Here is a 20,789-nt window from a genome sequence, read left to right on the forward strand (position 1 = left end):
ATAGTGCCATGGAAATCAATGTGTTATATATTTCATGCAGGTTTTCAGATGTCTAAAAGATGTGAAAACCATAAGAAAATTCCAAAGCTATAAAGAAGCCCTAGAAGTAAACATAAGGGTAAGTATAAAATAGGCTTTGTTAGGATGTGAAGATAGATGCACACACAGGGCTTTATGATTCCCTAGGCAACCACTGATTTATATAATGTGCAGGCTCATACCACTTTGCACAAGCTTTCAGTGGCAAATTGGCTGCTGATCAACTCTAATAAAGGAAAAAAGAAACTAAATTAAATAAATAAATAGTGTTTCCTGCACCTATGGGGGACACAGGTAAACAGCTGTCAATTAAATCTGTTGTAAGCAATGCAGGTTGGTGGGCATTTATTTAGAATAAAAAAATTAGAGGATTATCCTTGGAAATCTCGGACACAATGGAATTTTACACTTCACAACTGTTACTGATATCAGAACACCAAATTTTTCTTTCTCTTTGGTTTCATTTCAGCAGAATCCACCAGCATTTCCATAAACTATATGGATTTGTTTGGGAAAAATATTACTTTTTAACATATATTAACCAACTTAAATATCGTTTTTATTGTTTTGGATAACTTCTAATAGTCCAGTTGTGAAACAAAGAAAATTCATTCTTTCCTGAGCACAGCAGCAATGGAAAATACTTCTGAACACATTGCTTCTGTGAGTCTGGTCTGCTTTTTCCATTGCTAATTATTTCTCCTGAGATGACATTTGAATGGTAGGAAGGAATCTTTTTAATGGTTGGTGTGTGATGTCTATTCTGCAGCCTTCTCTTGTTGTGTTTAGTATCTTTATCACATGTCCAGAACCATTTCTTTCCATTGAATAAAGAATGAAAACAGATAGTCCCTTCTACTGTTTAACACTTTCAATCAGAAATCCAGAGAACTAAGGTTACAGATTTCTTTGTATGACCCAGTAAAGCCTTTTGGAATAGAAATGTCATGTAGTCACGATGAAGGTGTAATGCCACCAGTTTTCTTTGTGTCCCTTTCAGTTCTGCTACATACTTAGAATACTTGTCAGTTGCCATGACTGCCAACTAGTCCTCTAAGCTTGAATTGGTTATTATGGACTGTTTTATGTGGCCATGTTTCATTTGTGCTGTAATCAAATCCTTTTAAATAGAGGGACTGATTCATTAAGGAATGTAAATTCCAATACGTGCCGTATTTTTCGTAAATCTGGACTGCGCAGGTTCAGAAAAGGACTACATGCCAGTGAATGCAAATGCATCCAGTTCCACTTCGAACGCAAAGCACACTTCCTACCAGGGGCTGGAGGGCATCTGCCCCCCGGGCCGGTACCATAGTGGGCTACCTTTGGCTGTGTCATTGGACCAACTGCATTTTTTTCCCTTTAAAATAGGCTGCTGTGTCGAATCTTGTCCCCCAGGCTAAAATTTGCCAGCCCTCCCCTGCTTCCGAAAGCCTACGATTTCATGGGCGAAACGTGGGAGGATAGGGTTTTATGCACATAGAAAATATACAGTAAGGATGTGTCATGCACTTTTGTCTGATACAAGCTCTGATCAGCTTTCAGGTATGTGATTTTCAGCCGCATCACTTGCACCTGTTACATGGCAGGTATACATGCCAAGTGATAGTGATAACAGTCACGTATGTATGCCAGAACATGTGTTTGCAATCAAGAGCAACTCTAAAAATGCATATTATGTACAGTAGACATATAATAACATCTAGATATATGTATTTCATGTTAATGATTATATTATTATTAAGTGTTAATGTATTTAATAATATTTTTTAATATGTGCCTTCTGATGGGACTTTATATATACATATGCATTGTATAGTGTGTTGTATCTATCTGCATATGGCAAGTGCCTTATAGGCAGAGCATACTTATATTCAACTGGGAACGTTTCTTGAGATCCTCTTCTTGTTGAATATGGGTGTACTTGCATTTTTCAGACTTTCAATAGATTCATTCTGTCAACATGTTTCAAACATGACATAACAGTAGTAATGTTGACAGTTATAATGTCGACATTCAAAGGGAAATGCAAGCAGCAGCCGGCGCACCTGCTGTCCGACCCACCGGCATAACAGCTGCCGGATCCACTGGCGATACAGTGGGTCCGGCACAAAATAGTTCATATAAAAAACAACAACAAACACAAACATTAACCCCGAACCATTATAAATGATGTACACTAGCTCCTGATTGCATGAGCACCTGGCTCATAAAGAAAGAATTACAGCCACTAGATCTATTTATAACCTGGGACTTTCCCACTCTGACATAGCAGAAAGTCCCAGGCTATAAATAGACCTAGTGGCTATCATTTTTTCATTATGTGACAGGAGCGCCTGCAGTTAGGAACTAGTGTGTGCTGTTTGTAATGATTTTTTTATTTTGCCAAGCATGTTTCGTTGGATTATTTTGGTTTATCAAGCATGAAGAATAGAATTTTTTCTTCCAAACTGGGATTAATTGTACTAGTTTTTTTTTTGGGGACAACCACAGACCATTGGAATCATTTTATTAGGTACCTTATATTTGAAACAACCACAGACTATCGGAATAATTTTATTAGGTACCTTTTATGGAGGACAATCATGGACCATTGAAATAATTTTACCAGGTTCCTTTTTTTGAGACAACCACAGACCATTGGAATGATTACAGATGAAGAACAAGAAATTTGGTGAGTATTACTGGGTTCCCCAAGTGCCAGTTTGACTTGGGTATGCTGGTGCTTGTAGTACTACATGCACCAGCATGCCCAAACTGTTAACGGCAGCCTGGGTGTACTGGGACCTGTAGTACACCAATACAAAATGGTGTCTGTATTATTATTTAAATATATTTTATTACCCCACACACACTGCCCAGGGTAGTGGGAAGAGCCCTAGTGGTTTCAGAACATGGCTGGGTATGCATGGGATAGGGGGGGCGCTTATTTTCTGCTGACCCATCTCCCTAGGTAATTCAGCCCGGTGCTGACCAGTTGGCACAGCCTAGTGCTGGTTCTAGTAAAATTGGGGGGACCACATGCTTTTTTCCCCCCCAAATTTTGCTAGTTAGCAGCACTAGGGTTAGTACTTTTGAGTGTGGGGGGGCACGCTATTTTTGATCAAAAAAATGTATTTATTTACTTATTTCTGCTTGTGGGTCTGCCGGCTGTAGTGTGCCGGAGGGGGCGCTGACAGCACTAAGGTTAATGTGTTTTTTAACTATTAACTATAATAAAATATATTAACTCTTTTGTGCCACTGGCATTGTCCTTTGAATGTCGACATTGTGACTGTTGACTGTGCTACAGTCGACAGTCACAATTTCAACAGAGTGAACCTGTCAACAGTCTGACTTTTGACATTTTGGTGTCATTCACTGTCAGAAATATGACTACATCTCAATTTTAAGATGAGTAACCCAGCATACTATGTTAAATGCTTCTGCTGCTGCATGAAGATATGTTTCAAGCGTAACATGATGCAATAGAGATGTCAAAGACACAATTTTATGAATGAAGCATATTGTATGAATGTACTTCATTGTGCTTAAACTCATGCAGGGTTTAGGGGCTTCTAACCAATGAGATCGGCATTCTCACGCTATGATCAATCAGAATGAAGCTGCTCTGTTTGATTAGATACCGATAAGTTGGGAGACTTGCCATTTTCATGCGAAGTATGTTTTCTTCATCTATAGGATTTTTTTTTTCCCAGTGGAATAAATACTGGAAGAATTAAAAGAATCCCCCCTGGCCTTAAGAATCTAGTTAATAGGTAAAATAGAGTATGCGCGTGTGTGGTATTGATATTTATATATATATATGGGTGTGGGGAGAAGTGCTAGTGCTTTCAGCATGGGCTGTAGGGGAGGGGAAGCGGCCCACATTCATCTAGGTAATTCATCTCTCTGCTGAATATGTTAGGGCTGTGTGACATTATGTCACGGGGATCCACACTGTGGGTTTCCCTATGATATTGTGTCCTACTCAGCCTATCATAGCCTAGTGCTGGTAACGATTTTATATAAGTGCTGGTGCTGGGAGCAGTCATTTTAAACACTAACAATCATTCTGCTTGATATTCAGCCACATCTAACAAGTCCACACACCATGTTGTGAATGTAGAACTACAAACAGAAACAATGAAACTTCCTGACAGCTCTCTAAAGTCTAAACATTTTGTGTTAAACGGATGTGGTATATTATCTTACGATAAACTTGTTTCTATAACATGATAGTGTTGACTAGCGAAGCTAGAGAAAAATACGTTGGAACTAGATATAAAAATGAGATTTTACATTCTAAACAATGACTGCTTAAGTTTGGTATATTTCAATATTATTTCTAACAATGTTTCAAAAAATGAGAACTTAAAGTGTCAGTGCCATTAAAAATGGCTACTTGGTACTTACCTGGAGACCATTACCAATGTAAGGAAACACCAGGGGGTAAATGTATCAAGCTGAGAGTTTTCCGGCGGGTTTGAAAAACCAATCAGATTCTAGCAATCATTTATTTAGCACATTCTACAAAATGACAGCTATAATCTGATTGGTTGCTATAGGCAACATCTCCACTTTTCAAACCCGCCGGAAAACTCTCAGCTTGATACATTTACCCCCAGATACATGTCTTTGTCTAAAACTGTAATTTATGAAATGTGAATGTGCAGGGCCTGATGCTGAGTCATACGCAAATGTAGTATAATGTATGCTTACAAAAAGGCGCACGCAAAAATAGCAATTATACAGCCATAAGCTGAGCCGGATGCATCTCGGGTTTGTGACAAGTGCAAAAAAATGTATTATGCTTAGGCATTAGCCCTCGAAAACATAATCATTATGGAAATCTCCTAAAAGAAACGTTTGCTCACATCCGTTTTGCTAGCCTGACACGTACTGGCTATTTGCTGTAAATATCAAAATTGACATACCTCTCATGCTGTTTTGGTCTGACTGCCAAATAAACTGACACAAACGACCACTGAATCCAGAGGAGCCACGAGGAATGAAGAAAAGTGGTATAAGCAGGAAATGCAAATCTGCAATCTTCAGAAGTGACTAGTTAATGGCGATGGTCATCATCATCATCATCAGTGCGGATTTGCACTTGCTCTCCAGCACCCGCAATAGGTTCGGCTCCTGGCAGGCAAATATGTGTATCTGTGCTGGTCGGCATCAGCTACATTTACGTGAACATGTCCCTACTGTGCTCTGCCTGCATTATACTGCCCCTTTCTAACCCCGTTCAACCTCTCTAATCATAAGGGTCAGATGAGATAATAAATCTGCATTTGTGCATATGCATGCTATCTCTTTGTAGGGACGCACAATGCGCAGCTATGCAAAAAGGTGTACAGGTTTGGAGGTTTATGGGGGAACCCCTGGTAAGTTTGTCTCAATTTACAAACATAACCTTGTATGGGGAAAATATTGGTCTAAAGTAGGGACTCTCAGAGTATAGAGGTAGAATTACCTTAAGGCAGAAGCTCTGCGAATTGGTGGGTAGCTTATCATATATTTGTAAATGTGTGTAACTAAAGCTGGGTACACACTACAGAAATTTCGACCAACTTTTTATGCAGAGCGATTTTACATGCGTTCGATGTTCCGATCGCTCGGTCCATGGACTGCATACACACTAGCCTTGTTTAGGACGCTAAAGGGAAGAGCGGACGTCCCTTTAGCGACTTTTTACAGCCATGTTGTCGTGAGCAATGACTGTAATTTCGTACTCACTGTTGTGGATCGGTCGGAAGTTTATACACACTACACAGCGGAAACGAGATTGGAACGGAAATATTAAATGGTACGACCAACCAAATGAGGCGATAATCGTCCATTTGGGCAGATTTTTAACCATCGTGTCACTGCACACACTGACCCGACTTTTGAACGAGCGGTCGTATGTCGGCTGTTGAGGAGACATTTATTGGACGAAAACAGTGTAGTGTGTACCCAGCTTTAGACTGCTGCTTTTTATTTAGAAATTAAAGTTTTATTTGGTCTTTGTTTACTAGTTGACAGCTGTGTGCTGGGAGATTTTTGTTTTTCTTTACTCAGACTAGACAATACAATGCTCTGTATGCAAAGCTGCATATTAGGGTCGGGGCTACCACTATCATCATCACAATCACCATTTATATAGCGCCACTAATTCCGCAGCGCTGTACAGAGAATTCACTCACATCAGTCCCTGTCCCATTGGAGCTTACAGTCTAAATTCCCTAACATACACACACACACACACACAGACTAGGGTCAATTTGCTAGCAGTCAATTAACCTACTAGTATGTATTTGGATTGTGGGAGGAAACCGGAGCACCCGGAGGAAACCCACGTAAACACAGGGAGAACATAGAAACTCCACACAGATAAGGCCATGGTCGGGAATCAAACTCATGACCCCAGTGCTGTGAGGCAGAAGTGCTAACCACTTAGCCACCGTGCTGCCCACACACTATGCGACCTAAAGTGGTCATCTGGGGCATCAGGGGTAATATAATGTCACTCATTCAGTGTTTTTATTTTCCCTGTTGCTTGCCCCACAAGATTCTTCTTCCTGTGAAGCTGCCAGCTGTTGCTCCTCCATGTTAGTGATGGGTTGGGAGAGCGGCACTGGCCTATGATGTCATAACCCAGGGCCACACTCCCAGTCTGAGAGGAGTAGACAATGCTGTGCCCCTCCCCCCCAACCCCCGATTGCTTCACATAAGGTAAAAAGTAGGAGAGTGGGGTTTGGGGGGCAGCATTGCTGAAAGGGAACAACCCTAGAGGGGAGCAGTGTCTGTGCTTTTCCAAAGGCCCTGGCTGCAATCATCTTTATTTAAAAAAATATAACATGTAAACAAGTAAAATATGTAACATAGTCTCTGCCATTCTATCACTATATACTGTACTATATGTCAGAACAATAGGTGACAAAGGTATATGTGTAGTCAAATTGCCATTTACACTGGACAAGCTGATTGTGCAAAGTCACTGTAGCACAGAGCTCACCCAGTCTGGTTTCCTAAATACTTGTAATAAACAGAAGACAACAATTACTGCTAAACGTCATGACTAAAATGTTTTCAGTTTCAACTGTTCATGCATAACAACATCTGCACAGGACATGTAACCAATAATATAAGATGAAAAATAAAAAAAACAACTACATATAAACATTGCTCAAAAATGGTTAATATTCTAAGAGATATAGCATAATAACTAGGGATGAGCGCGCTCGGATTTCTGAAATCCGAGCCCACCCGAACGTTGCGGATCCGAGTCGGATCCGAGACAGATCCGGGTATTGGCGCCAAATTCAAAAGTGAAACTGAGGCTCTGACTCATAATCCCGTTGTCGGATCTCGCGATACTCGGATCCTATAAATTCCCCGCTAGTCGCCGCCATCTTCACTCGGGCATTGATCAGGGTAGAGGGAGGGTGTGTTAGGTGGTCCTCTGTGCTGTTTAGTTCTGTGCTGTTTAGTTCTGTGCTGTTTAGTTCTGTGCTGTTTAGTTCTGTGCTGTTTAGTTCTGTGCTGTTTAGTTCTGTGCTGTTTAGTTCTGTGCTGTTTAGTTCTGTGCTGTTTAGTGCTGTGCTGTGCTGTGCTGTGCTGTGCTGTGCTGTGCTGTGCTGTGTTCTGCAGTATCAGTCCAGTGGTGCTGTGTGCTGTGCTCTGTCCTTCTGAGGTCAGTGGTGCTGCTGGGTCCTGTGCTGTGTCCTGTTCAGTCCAGTGGTGCTGTGTCCTGTGCTCTGTGCTTCTAAGGGCATAGTTATTTCCCCAATATTCCCCTGTGTTTAAAAAAATAAAAAAAATTTTTTTTTATAAAATACCAAAAACTACTTTAATATTTTTTAATTACCACAAAATTTTCACAACCAATCCTGCAGTATAAGCCCATTGGTACTGCAATATTACCAAGTTCACACATTCAGCAGTAAAAGTCCAGTGGTACTGCAATATTACAAAGTTTACACATTCTGCAGTATCAGTCCAGTGGTGCTGTGTCCTGTGCTCTGTCCTGCTGAGTTCCGTAAAGCTGCTGGGTCCTGTGCCGTGTCCTGTTCAGTCCAGTGGTGCTGTGTCCTGTGCTCTGTGCTTCTAAGGGCATAGTTATTTCCCCATTATTCCCAAGTTTGTAAAAAATAAAAAAAAAGTAAAAAAAAATAAAAAATTAAAAAAAAATAAAAAAATATAATAATTATAACCAAATTTGCAAAACCAATCCAGCATTATAAGTCCATTGGTACTGCAATATTACCAAGTTCACACATTCAGCAGTAAAAGTCCAGTGGTACTGCAATATTACAAAGTTTACACATTCTGCAGTATCAGTCCAGTGGTGCTGTGTCCTGTGCTCTGTCCTGCTGAGTTCCGTAGTGCTGCTGGGTCCTGTGCCGTGTCCTGTTCAGTCCAGTGGTGCTGTGTCCTGTGCTCTGTGCTTCTAAGGGCATAGTTATTTCCCCATTATTCCCAAGTTTGTAAAAAATAAAAAAAAAGTAAAAAAAAATAAAAAATTAAAAAAAAAAAAAAATATATAATAATTATAACCAAATTTGCAAAACCAATCCAGCATTATAAGTCCATTGGTACTGCAATATTACCAAGTTCACACATTCTGCAGTATCTTGTGCTACATATAATGGAGAGCAAAAATTTGGAGGATAAAGTAGGGAAAGATCAAGACCCACTTCCTCCTAATGCTGAAGCTGCTGCCACTAGTCATGACATAGACGATGAAATGCCATCAACGTCGTCTGGCAAGTACGATGCCCAATCTCCTAGTACAGGGCATGTAAAATCCAAAAAGCCCAAGTTCTCAAAAAACAGCAAAAAAAGAAACTTAAAATCATCTGAGGAGAAACGTAAAGTTGGCAATATGCCAATTACGACAAGTAGTGGCAAGGAACGGCTTAGGCCCTGTCCCGTGTTCATGACTAGTGGTCCAACTTCACCCAAGGATCAAAGCCCTCCTCCCCCCCCCCTACAAAAAATTTAAGAGAGTTATGCTGTCAGCAACAACAACAAAACAGCAAAGAACTCTGCCTTCTAAACAGATGACATCACAAATCCCCAAGGCGAGTCCAAGGGTGTTGTTGGTTGTGAACCCTGACCTTCCCATCACTGTACGGGAAGAGGTGACTCCATCCAGCATTTGCAGCACACCCTCTGCATATGCTGGAAGGATCACCCACAGTCCAGTTACAGATTTGGCTAATGAAGGTGTGAATGTTGTGCACTGGGAGGAGGATATTGATGTAGCTGGCGCTGAGGAGGATGTTGATGATTATGATGCAGACAGATACCAAATTGCATTTCTCAATTTCTATTTATATTCTAGATTATATAACGGCTGAAAAGTTTTCTGTTTTACTCCTAGTGGAGAGGGGATCTGATGCAGACAGATACCAAACTGCCTTTGTCCATTTCTTTGTATATTTGAATTGCTAGTTCTACAGTCTATGCAGGCTGCTTTATTTATATTCAACTACAAGTGTAGGGCGGGGGGGGGGGGCATAGATAGCCACCAAAGTAACGTGGTCCATTTAATTTCACTTTCTAGCTCCACAGTCTGTGCAGCCTGCTTTTTTTTATCTTCAAAGTATTTATATTTACAAGCCTTGCAATCTAAATTAACTAGAGGTAGTGACGTGGTAGAACTCCAAAAGGCAGTTTGGAAGCCCCTGTACAAACTGGCTCTATTTTTTAACTGAGTTGTCCCCCCTCCAGTGTGTACTCGGAAAGAGTTTTTAGTGCAGCGGGGAACCTGGTCAGTGAGCGGCGAAGGAGGTTGCTTCCTCACAACGTTGAAAAAATGATGTTTATAAAAATGAATAATCAATTCCTCAATGAAGTACAGCACTGCCCTCCAGACAGTACAGAGGGACTGTGGTTGTGGAGTCCAGCGGGGACGAATTGATAATGTGTGAGGAGGAGGAAGTACACACTGTAGGGGGAGAGGAATCAGAGGTTGAGGATAAGGACGACATCTTTCCTCAGTAGAGCCTGTTTAGTTTGTACAGGGAGAGATGAATTGTTTTATTGGTGTGGGGGCCCAAACAAACCAATCATTTCAGCCACAGTTGTTTGGTAGGCCCTGTCGCTGAAATGATTGGTTTGTTAAAGTGTGCATGTCCTATTTCAACAACATAAGGGTGGGTGGGAGGGCCCAAGGACAATTCCATCTTGCACCTTTTTTTTTGGCATTATGTGACCATTCAACAGTCGTTTGCCATGTTCAAAAAGTAAAAGAAAATGCCAACAAATTCAATAAATTAAATCAAAAGTTAAATGCCCTGTCATTATTTAAAACAAGAGGTTTTGACGTGCTAGAATTAGTGTAGTGTTAAGATGTTATAAACACTACACTTGGAAATTGGAGGAGGTAATGTGGCCCCGGTATCAAATTGGGTACCGGGGCCACCCCACTATGCAGTCCAGATACTTGTTTGGTGGAATTCCGACACGTGGAGGGTTTTTAAATTATATTGTGGCCTCGGTACCAAATTGTGTACCGGGGCCACCACACTACGCAGTCAAGATACTTGTTTGGTGGAATTCAGACCAGTTGAGGGTTTTATTATTATATTGTGTGGACCACTCTATCTATACCACACTACAACTCTATACCACTCTATTTCCTACTTTAATTCTATTTAATTCTATTTCCTACTTTAATTCTATTACTAATTAATTAACATAAAGAGGAACAAAAAAAACCAATTTTACCAAAAGTATAATATGACTTAGACTTACAAACACTACACTTGAAAGATCGTGCCTTTAAATGAAAAAGTAAGTCTTCATTGCACGACTATGTGCAACAGGGACAGTTTTTTTCTTTACAAAGTCAACTAATAACACTTGGACCCTGTCTGTCTTTAACATACTTAATGGGATCTCAATGACGAATTGTCTGTAGCATGTTTGGAGGAGGTATTGTGGCCCCGGTATCAAGTTGGGTACCGGGGCCACCCCACTACGCAGTCCAGATACTTGTTTGGTGGAATTCTGACACGTGGAGGGTGTATTTATTTTATTGTGGCCCCGGTATCAAGTTGGGTACCGGGGCCACCCCACTACGCAGTCCAGATACTTGTTTGGTGGAATTCTGACACGTGGAGGGTGTATTTATTTTATTGTGGCCCCGGTATCAAGTTGGGTACCGGGGCCACCCCACTACGCAGTCCAGATACTTGTTTGGTGGAATTCTGACACGTGGAGGGTGTATTTATTTTATTGTGGCCCCGGTACCAAATTGTGTACCGGGGCCACCACACTACGCAGTCAAGATAGATAGATGCGTATCATAGATAAAGTACATTCAGTGGTGTGGGGCAAATTGAAAAATATTCAAAATGCACTGACATTATCAAAAACAAGAGGTTGTCACACGCTAAAACTCCAACATGTATATGATGGAGAGGATGGAGGAGCAGCCGTATGTGTAGTGTAATGCAGACCTGTTGAAGGTTTTTTATATATTTTATTGTGGTGCCCAGTGCCCACTCCTCTACGCAGTCCAGGTACATTTATTGGTGCGATTCATAAAAGTTCAGGGTTTTTAAGATATTGTGGTGACCCACTCCTCTACGCAGTCCAGGTACATTTATTGGTGCGATTCATAAAAGTTCAGGGTTTTTAATATATTGTGGTGACCCACTCCTCTACGCAGTCCAGGTACATTTATTGGTGCGATTCATAAAAGTTCAGGGTTTTTAAGATATTGTGGGGACCCACTCCTCTACGCAGTCCAGGTACATTTATTGGTGCGATTCATAAAAGTTCAGGGTTTTTAATATATTGTGGCGACCCACTCCTCTACGCAGTCCAGGTACATTTATTGGTGCGATTCATAAAAGTTCAGGGTTTTTAAGATATTGTGGTGACCCACTCCTCTACGCAGTCCAGGTACATTTATTGGTGCGATTCATAAAAGTTCAGGGTTTTTAATATATTGTGGTGACCCACTCCTCTACGCAGTCCAGGTACATTTATTGGTGCGATTCATAAAAGTTCAGGGTTTTTAAGATATTGTGGTGACCCACTCCTCTACGCAGTCCAGGTACATTTATTGGTGCGATTCATAAAAGTTCAGGGTTTTTAATATATTGTGGTGACCCACTCCTCTACGCAGTCCAGGTACATTTATTGGTGCGATTCATAAAAGTTCAGGGTTTTTAAGATATTGTGGTGACCCACTCCTCTACGCAGTCCAGGTACATTTATTGGTGCGATTCATAAAAGTTCAGGGTTTTTAATATATTGTGGCGACCCACTCCTCTACGCAGTCCAGGTACATTTATTGGTGCGATTCATAAAAGTTCAGGGTTTTTAAGATATTGTGGTGACCCACTCCTCTACGCAGTCCAGGTACATTTATTGGTGCGATTCATAAAAGTTCAGGGTTTTTAATATATTGTGGTGACCCACTCCTCTACGCAGTCCAGGTACATTTATTGGTGCGAATCAAACAAGTTGATGGTTTTCTTATTATATATATTGTGGTGACCCACTCCTCTACGCAGTCCAGGTACATTTATTGGTGCGATTCATAAAAGTTCAGGGTTTTTAATATATTGTGGTGACCCACTCCTCTACGCAGTCCAGGTACATTTATTGGTGCGATTCATAAAAGTTCAGGGTTTTTAATATATTGTGGTGACCCACTCCTCTACGCAGTCCAGGTACATTTATTGGTGCGATTCATAAAAGTTCAGGGTTTTTAATATATTGTGGTGACCCACTCCTCTACGCAGTCCAGGTACAATTATTGGTGCGAATCATAAAAGTTCAGGGTTTTTAATATATATTGTGGTGACCCACTCCTCTACGCAGTCCAGAAAGATACCTTGTTGCAACGTTTTGGACTAATAACTATATTGTGAGGTGTTCAGAATACACTGTAAATTAGTGGAAATGCTTGTTATTGAATGTTATTGAGGTTAATAATAGCCTAGGAGTGAAAATAAGCCCAAAAACTTGATTTTTAAACTTTTTATGTTTTTTTCAAAAAAAATCCGAATCCAATACCTTAAATCCGAACCGAGACCTTTCGTCAAGTGTTTTGCGAGACAAATCCGAACCTCAAAAATAACGAAAATCCGGATCCAAAACACAAAACACGAGACCTCAAAAGTCGCCGGTGCACATCCCTAATAATAACGATATATATTTAGAGGTAGAAGAAATTATGGGGCACAAAAAAACAATTCAATTGTATTCACACAGGTCACTTATATAAACTTAAGGGATAGCATACAATTGTTATATTACTTATATTGTGAATTATACAGTATATTAACACCAGGAGGGAGTCAGTAAATAACATCCTGCCAGCATAAAAATGCACATTAAACCACGATATCATGATATCTTACCATGGTATTCAAGCTGTATTGCAGGAGCTGTGTAAATCAATAAGAAGAAATAGGCATAGAGACAAGAAATTCTGCATATTCTCTTTTTAAGTTATAGGACGGTTCTCAATATAATGAGGACATAGCTTATCCAGCACATTTTTTCTTGAATCTACACAAATGCAGCAATATTTACATCTAAGGCACAAAGAGCATACTTGCCAACTCTCCCGGAAAGTCCGGGAGACTCCCGAAATTCGGGTCAGTCTCCCGGGCTCCCGGGGGAGATGGCATTTCTCCCGCATCCCGGATTTCACTGAGAATCGTGTCATTTTGGAGGGCGGGAGGGGGCGGGACGAGGCCAATTGCGTCATTTTGGCCCCGCCCCCCGCGACGCAAATTACGTTTTCGCCAGGGGGGGAGGGGGGGTCAGAATGACGCGATTGGCCTCGTCCCCGCCCCCTCCCGCCCTCCAGTCTCGCCCCCTCTCCCGGAAACAAGTTTCCGGGAGTTGGCAACTATGACAAAGAGACCTAACAACCTTCCACTTAATCATACAAAGCCAATGATTAAATCACACTTGTTACACCCCAGAAGCTGGAGAGGTAGCACATGACATGGGAAATTCATCCCATTGTTATTATACATTTATATTACATGTCATTGACATTTAGAACTGTTTTTTTCTTGTTTTAGTTAGGACAGTGCTGGTAAGGAAACCTGTCTTAATAACAAGATAGACACATCCAAAAAAAGCAAGACTATTGTAAATCCTATGGAAACAAAAAGGAGACACTAAAAAAGTCTGTCATGGGAGGTGGGCGTGACGGGGGCAGGGCTCCAAAATGCTCGTCATTTTGGACCCGCCCCAGTGACGGCATGACGAAAGACGCGTCATTTGACAGCGGGGGGGGCGGGGCCAAATGCCGCGATTCACCGGGAATCGCGGCATTTGGGAGCTAATTCTGCCCACTTCACTAGGAAGTGGGGCACTTCCTAGTGAAGTGGGCAGTTCCGGGAGATTTCCACACTGGCACGGGAGTCCGGGAGACTCTCGCAAAAAGCGGGAGTCTCCCGGACATTCCGGGAGAGTTGGCAAGTATGGTGTACGGTGGTATGCCATACTGCCACTTCTCCTACTGCCTTTATAGAGAAACTATCAAATTCCATTCACTTACATTCACATTACATTTTTCATACCACCACTTCTAAATTTCCACTTTCATCACTGCTTATAAGAGAAAAAAAAAGTGAATAAAAAAGAACTGTTTATCACAACCTTCAATTGATTATGATCAAAAAAGAAATAATTTTGTACAAAAGATGATGAATCATTATTGTGCTAGATACATTTATCTTTGTATGGACATTTAGTCATGGACCTAAGTAATTCAAAGCTGTGTTGCCTATCAGGCAAACTCCATTTAGTGGGATTTTCTCTGCCCCCTAGTGGCAACTGGTTGTAAGCAACAAGAACTCATGAGTGACTCTGCTTCTTTCGTGGAACTAATTCAATTTACCTGGTATTTTTCCTGTGTTTACATAAATTACCTGTAATTGGGCTCCTGCTTTGTATGTAAACTAGATTTAAATGTTTGCTTTCTTAAGCTTCTTAGAAGAAGCTTGTTTGTTTGTTGGTGAATATCTTCGACACCCCTGCACCAAAGAACCGGTGGCTTCAGACTCAGTCCACCCTCTTCGTAGGTGGGGGGAGCAGGGTCCTTTCAAAAAAGGGAAAAAGGGTAAAAGCAGCAAGACACAATGTGAAGGGGGGGTAAAAACAGCATGCCACAGTGTAAAGGGGGAGCAAAAGTAGCATGGCAGAGTGTGAACGGGTAAAAGCAGCATGGCACAGTGTGAAGGGGGTAAAAGCAGCATGGCAGAGTGTGAAGGGGGTAAAAGCAGCATGGCAGAGTGTGAAGGGGGTAAAAGCAGCATGGCACAGTGTGAAGGGGGGTAAAAGCAGCATGGCACAAAACTTTCTTATAACATAATCTAGCTTTGTGTACCTCTTTCATTGTTCTTATTTGACTTTTAAATGCATGAAATATTAAACTACCTTTTCGGTATATCTTTTTGTATACTTAAAAAGGTCATTAGAGCAGAAAACCGGTTGTTAATTTGTTGGAATCCCCACCACTGCCCTGCACCGATTGCTATGAAACAAGCACGAGCTGGCCCAGTTTTATCCTGGCCAGGTTTTAGGGGGGACAGTTAATATGAAAACAGAAACGACACCGGGCAGCCACCTCATAGGTGTGATAGAAGAGCTGCTAAGCTGCTAATTATTTTTAAAGTGTTGACAGTTTCATCTAACTCATTGATAACTCAATAACTTGAAGATTTAAACCTGAGCAATGCCGGGTACTTCAGCTAGTAGCTACTAAAAACAGGAGTGCTGAAAAGAAGCCTCTCAAAAGTGAACACAAAACCTTGTACTTTGTTCTTGTCTTCTATAAGCTTCCCTGCAGCATAGGATACTATATGCTTTATGAGTGATCCCATAAAACGTCATATACAGAGCATGTGAACACTGCAGGCCATGCTGAAATTGTTGCAAAATAAAGCAAAAATGTTTGTCAAACTGAATTGTGCAAGCTCAAAAGAGGTGCCCGTTGTGCAAGTCTAAGAGCAGGGTGAGGGGGTACAGCAGACTTAAATGAAATTTCTGGACTCCTACCTCCTTGGCCATGGTTCTGCACCTGGTTGCTGTAATCACTAGGCGACTTAAAGCGTTTGCCTAAAGTGCCAAGGTTTAAGGGACACCTTAAACACTGTACAGTGTAAGTGGCATTTTGTCAGTGTTCTTATTTACCCTGTGAAAATACCACTTAAGCGCCAGCCGCTGACATGAAAGAGCAGCAACAGCTCCTCCATGTCGTTGATCGACTAGGTGCTAGCAATGGTGAATCCAGAGGGGGCCGATTGGGGCAATCACTCCCCCTAGCAGCAATCTTCCTAACTTAAAATTGCTGCTGAGAAGTCCAATCATCGGGAAGGAAGGTGGCGAGGCCAACCAATCAGTGAAGGAGGGACATGGCTATGCTAAATCGTCCTCCCCCTAAAGAAAAAAGTCTAGATCTGCTCCTGGGTGCTAGTAATGCTGGACTCACTCTCACAGGTGTCAACACAGAATGGACATACTTCAGAGGTTCATGCTCCAACATGGATTAACTGACATCCCACTATCCAGGGATTCTCCTTCTCCTCCCAATATCAAGGGATCATTCCATTCTTAGGAACCAAGCAGCAGTACCGTGCAATTCAGGGACATTCAGGCAGTTCTCTTAAACATCCAAAGGTCATGGACTCTGTGTCACGGTTTGGTAAATTGGATTCTTTGATCTGCCCAACTTGACGCTACTCCTAGCAAGGCGCGGAGTCTAACGAACGTACGGTTTTCACCAGGAACCTCCGCAAGGTGGTTTAGTCTTAGCTGCGTCGGCCCGCAGGTCGTGGCCCTTACCAGGAGTGTCAAGCGAGACCCTTTAGGGGAATAAACTGAGTGAGATAGACAAGATACAGCAGAGGGGATGGAGCACAAGTCCTGTAGACAATGATGTAGTTGAATGATGTGGCGTAAGCTCTTGTGGAGAATAACGTTGAGGAATGGAGAAGTAAGAGCTCTTAAGGCCAGCAATATAGTTGAGGGAGATGGAGGCTCTTGTGGCCAGCGGCACAAAGAAGTCATGGAATATAAGCTCTTCAGCCTGCGGCACAGGAAATACGGATGGAGCGTGAGCTCTCTAGCCAGCGACACAGCGGAGACAAGTGGAGCATAAGCTCTTTAGTAAGTAGCACAGCGATGACAGGAGGGCCGTAAGCTCTTTAGCCAGCGGCACAGCGGAGACAGGTGGAACGTAAGCTCGTTAGCCAGCGGCACAGTGGAGACAGATGGAGCATAAGCTCTTTAGCCAGCGGCACAACGGAGACAGGTGGAGCGTAAGCTCTTTAGCCAGCGACACAGCGGAGACAGTAAGCTCTTAGCCAGTGGCACAGTGGAGACAGGTGGAGCATAAGCTCTTTAGCCAGCGGCACAGTAGAGACAGATGGAGCGCAAGCTCTTTAGCCAGCGGCACAGCGGAGACAGGTGGAGTGTAAGCTTTTTAGCCAGTGGCACAGTATAGACAGATGGAGCGTAAGCTCTTTAGCCAGCAGCACAGCGGAGACAGGTGGAGCGTAAGTTTTTAGCCAGCGGCACAGGGGAGACAGATGGAGCGTAAGCTCTTTGCCAGTGGCACATCGGAGACAGGTGGAGCACAGGTGGAACACACAGGGAGCAAGACGATAAGTCTATAACCAGGCAGGTAACACGATCAACAGGCACTGAGGAGAAGGGGGAAGTGCCTTCTGAAGTTTAGAGTCAGAATGGTCAACCAATAGAGTGCATGCAGAGGACATAAAAGATAGAGACCGCGCATGTGCAGAGCTGGAGATAGGACGCCAGCAGTCGGAGCATGGAATCAGTGAGAGACAGGTGAGCGTGTCGGTCCTCGGTTATAGAAGCCGAAGGACCGCCGTGTGACACTCTGTTTGACTTGAGTCACAGTTACAAACCACAGGGCGCCATCTACTTTTCACTGTGGGGACTGCTTTCCTCCAAAGTAGTCGACTACCTAGTTGCAGTGACAGCCCCGAACATTATGGGGGCCTTTTAATGTGCACTCTCTTACAGCGAGAACCTCCCCCCTAACTCATTTCAGCTCTGCTAGCCAGCTGCCTCTGCAGCGGCCCCCCTCTACTCTCTCCCTCTTCACGTGCTCACGCCATTGTGTGTGGAAGCCTACCTGGTGATGTGACCACCTGCGTCACCGTTCCCTGCCTCGCAGAATGAGGCACTTGCCTTTCTGTTCAGGGACATCCCCCCGGTGACCACGCCTGCTATTACCAGGGGCGAGGATGCATTACACAACTCCCAGTATAGTTTATTTATTTGTATGTTGGGAGCTAGTGATTACGGGGTGAAAAAGACAAGCAAAACTGGCTCATGCTGAAGCTCTTGAACCAGCATATATTTCATTAGTGCCAGTGCTGCTGCTATGGTTGCCATTGTTAGTGGAAACACCATCAGCAGTCACTCAGTGTCAGCAATTAATATGTATTATCTCTGGTCACTGGCCCCACTGTTGAGCTGGCCCACAGGAAAACCAAAGGATCTCTCTGGTTGGCCTAGGATCAGAAAAGCCCTTCCTCCCAGTCACTGTTGCCTTGATGGCTGGTACACAGGAAATACAGAGGCCGCGGTGTACCTCCCCTCTCCTGTGCTGACAATAAAAACTAGACCACTCTTTTGGACTCTTCACCAGTCAGAATTTTTGATTAGGAGATAGTTGGCTTTGGTCAACAATCAGTGTTCCAGAAGTTGTGATTATCTAGCTACCTCCCTACACTTCCCACAGAGAAGGGAAAGGAAGCAACCAACAATGATTGCATGCAATCATTTCTTGTCACTTTGTACAGAGATTTAGATGAGAGATTTGAAGGCTACATTGCATAGCCACTAAAGATTTGACACTAGAAATGTGTGGTTCTACATTATAGAGCAGCCAGAGATTTGGGGGTCTGTATTGTATAATTATCAAAGATTTGGGGTCTCTAATGTATAGCGGTCACTGATATGCACTCTGTATTGTATACTGGTAGCTAGAATGCCCTTTGTATTGTATATAGGTCACAGGAATGCTCTTTTATTTCTGATGGGTCACTAGAATACTAGCAGGTGTAAGTGACACAGTCCAGTCAGGTGTATATGTGTCTCCGTGCTGGTCTGTGCAGACGCATAGGCCTGAACACGCTGTTACTGAACTCGGCCTATGTTATGAATTGGGACCCGTGATTCTTAACTAATCAAATAGTACCCTCTTGATAATGAGCTATCTACCTCCATAAATAAATAATGAAGTAGTTCCCCTGATATACATAAATAATGTAATAGTGGCCCCTTTAGAAATAAATAATGACCCTCCATAGAAATAAATAAATTACATATTGGTCCCTTTAATATTTATAAGAAATAGCAATGTCTCTTTTTTATGTAGTGTAGGGTAAGATATACTAACCTACTAACTTCTTTTCTTGATCCATCGCAATCCAGTGTTGGCTTGAACTGACTTACTGCTATATATTTAACGTTGTACATTGGTGTGTTTGCTGTGAATTCTTTGGGATGTTAATGGTTAATACTGACTTGGGCATTGATGGTTAAAGGCCAGACCTAGGGCTCTGGACTCATGAAATGGAATGTTCTTAAATACTGTTATATTATTATCAGCAACCCCGTTCTATCTTATGAATTAAAGGATCCTCCAGTTTATTCATGCAACTGGGTCCGAATTTGAAGGACAAACTTGTTCGCGCTGATATACTATTGCCCAAAATTAATGTTAACTGGCTTACCCCACACATTGAAATATATAGTTATGGTACTTGTACAAACTGATGTTTCTTTGTCATTTGAAAGGACTATACTTACAAAGGATGTGACTTATACATTCAGATTCATTAACATTTGATTTGTGAAAGTAATTTTATTGTATATGTCAGGTCTATGTGGGCAAAGCAACACATATGTTTAAGGAAAGTATTTCAGTACATTAATCCTTCATCAAGAAAACTCTGCAAGGCACTGGCATGGTATTGAATACATCAGTTCCACCAGTAGCTTGTTACTTTGCAAAAGCAGAACATTGTCTCCTGGATCTAAAAAACTATATCAATTGATTAAGTGCTGCCATTTAGAAACGAGGGTTACTTCAGTTTGTACTTAAGTATTTATTATATGCTCCATCATGCACCATTTAAGGGTCATATGCTCTATTAACTTCTAACTGCATTCTTGTACTTTATTATTACTAATATTATTTGTTCTAGTAATAACATTGGTATGAACTTTCTATAACTGATACTTTTTTATTTAGTTCTATTGCTTGAGTATGCTGATTTTATTTTTAACTTGTCACACCTGAGGATCTGACTGTACTCGGATTGGGTTCGGATTGGGTTGTGTCTCTGGAGCTGGACTGGTAACTACGTGGACAAAGCTGGGTGGCCTTATAATGTTCCTCTGCATGTAGTGAATGGACTGATGCCGATGGTGATTACACTAGCAGAGGGGAGCAAACAGGACCTGGACTGCTGGACCAAACTGGAACCAGAATGCTGGAATCGAAATGCTGGAAATGGATCACTGTAACCGGACTGGAACCAGAATTCTGGAATAAGTTCACTGTAACTGGAATGCTGAAAGTGGATCATTGTAACCAGAATTCTGTAACCGGAATGCTGGAAGTGGATCACTGGAACCAGAATGCTGTAACCAAAATGCTGAAAGTGGATCGCTGTAACCAGAATTCTGTAACCGGAATGCTGGAAGTGGATCACTGGAACCAGAATGCTGTAACCAGAATGCTGGAAGAAGAT

Source organism: Mixophyes fleayi, chromosome 4 (genome assembly GCF_038048845.1).
Source record: "Mixophyes fleayi isolate aMixFle1 chromosome 4, aMixFle1.hap1, whole genome shotgun sequence".
Lineage (NCBI taxonomy): Eukaryota > Metazoa > Chordata > Amphibia > Anura > Limnodynastidae > Mixophyes > Mixophyes fleayi.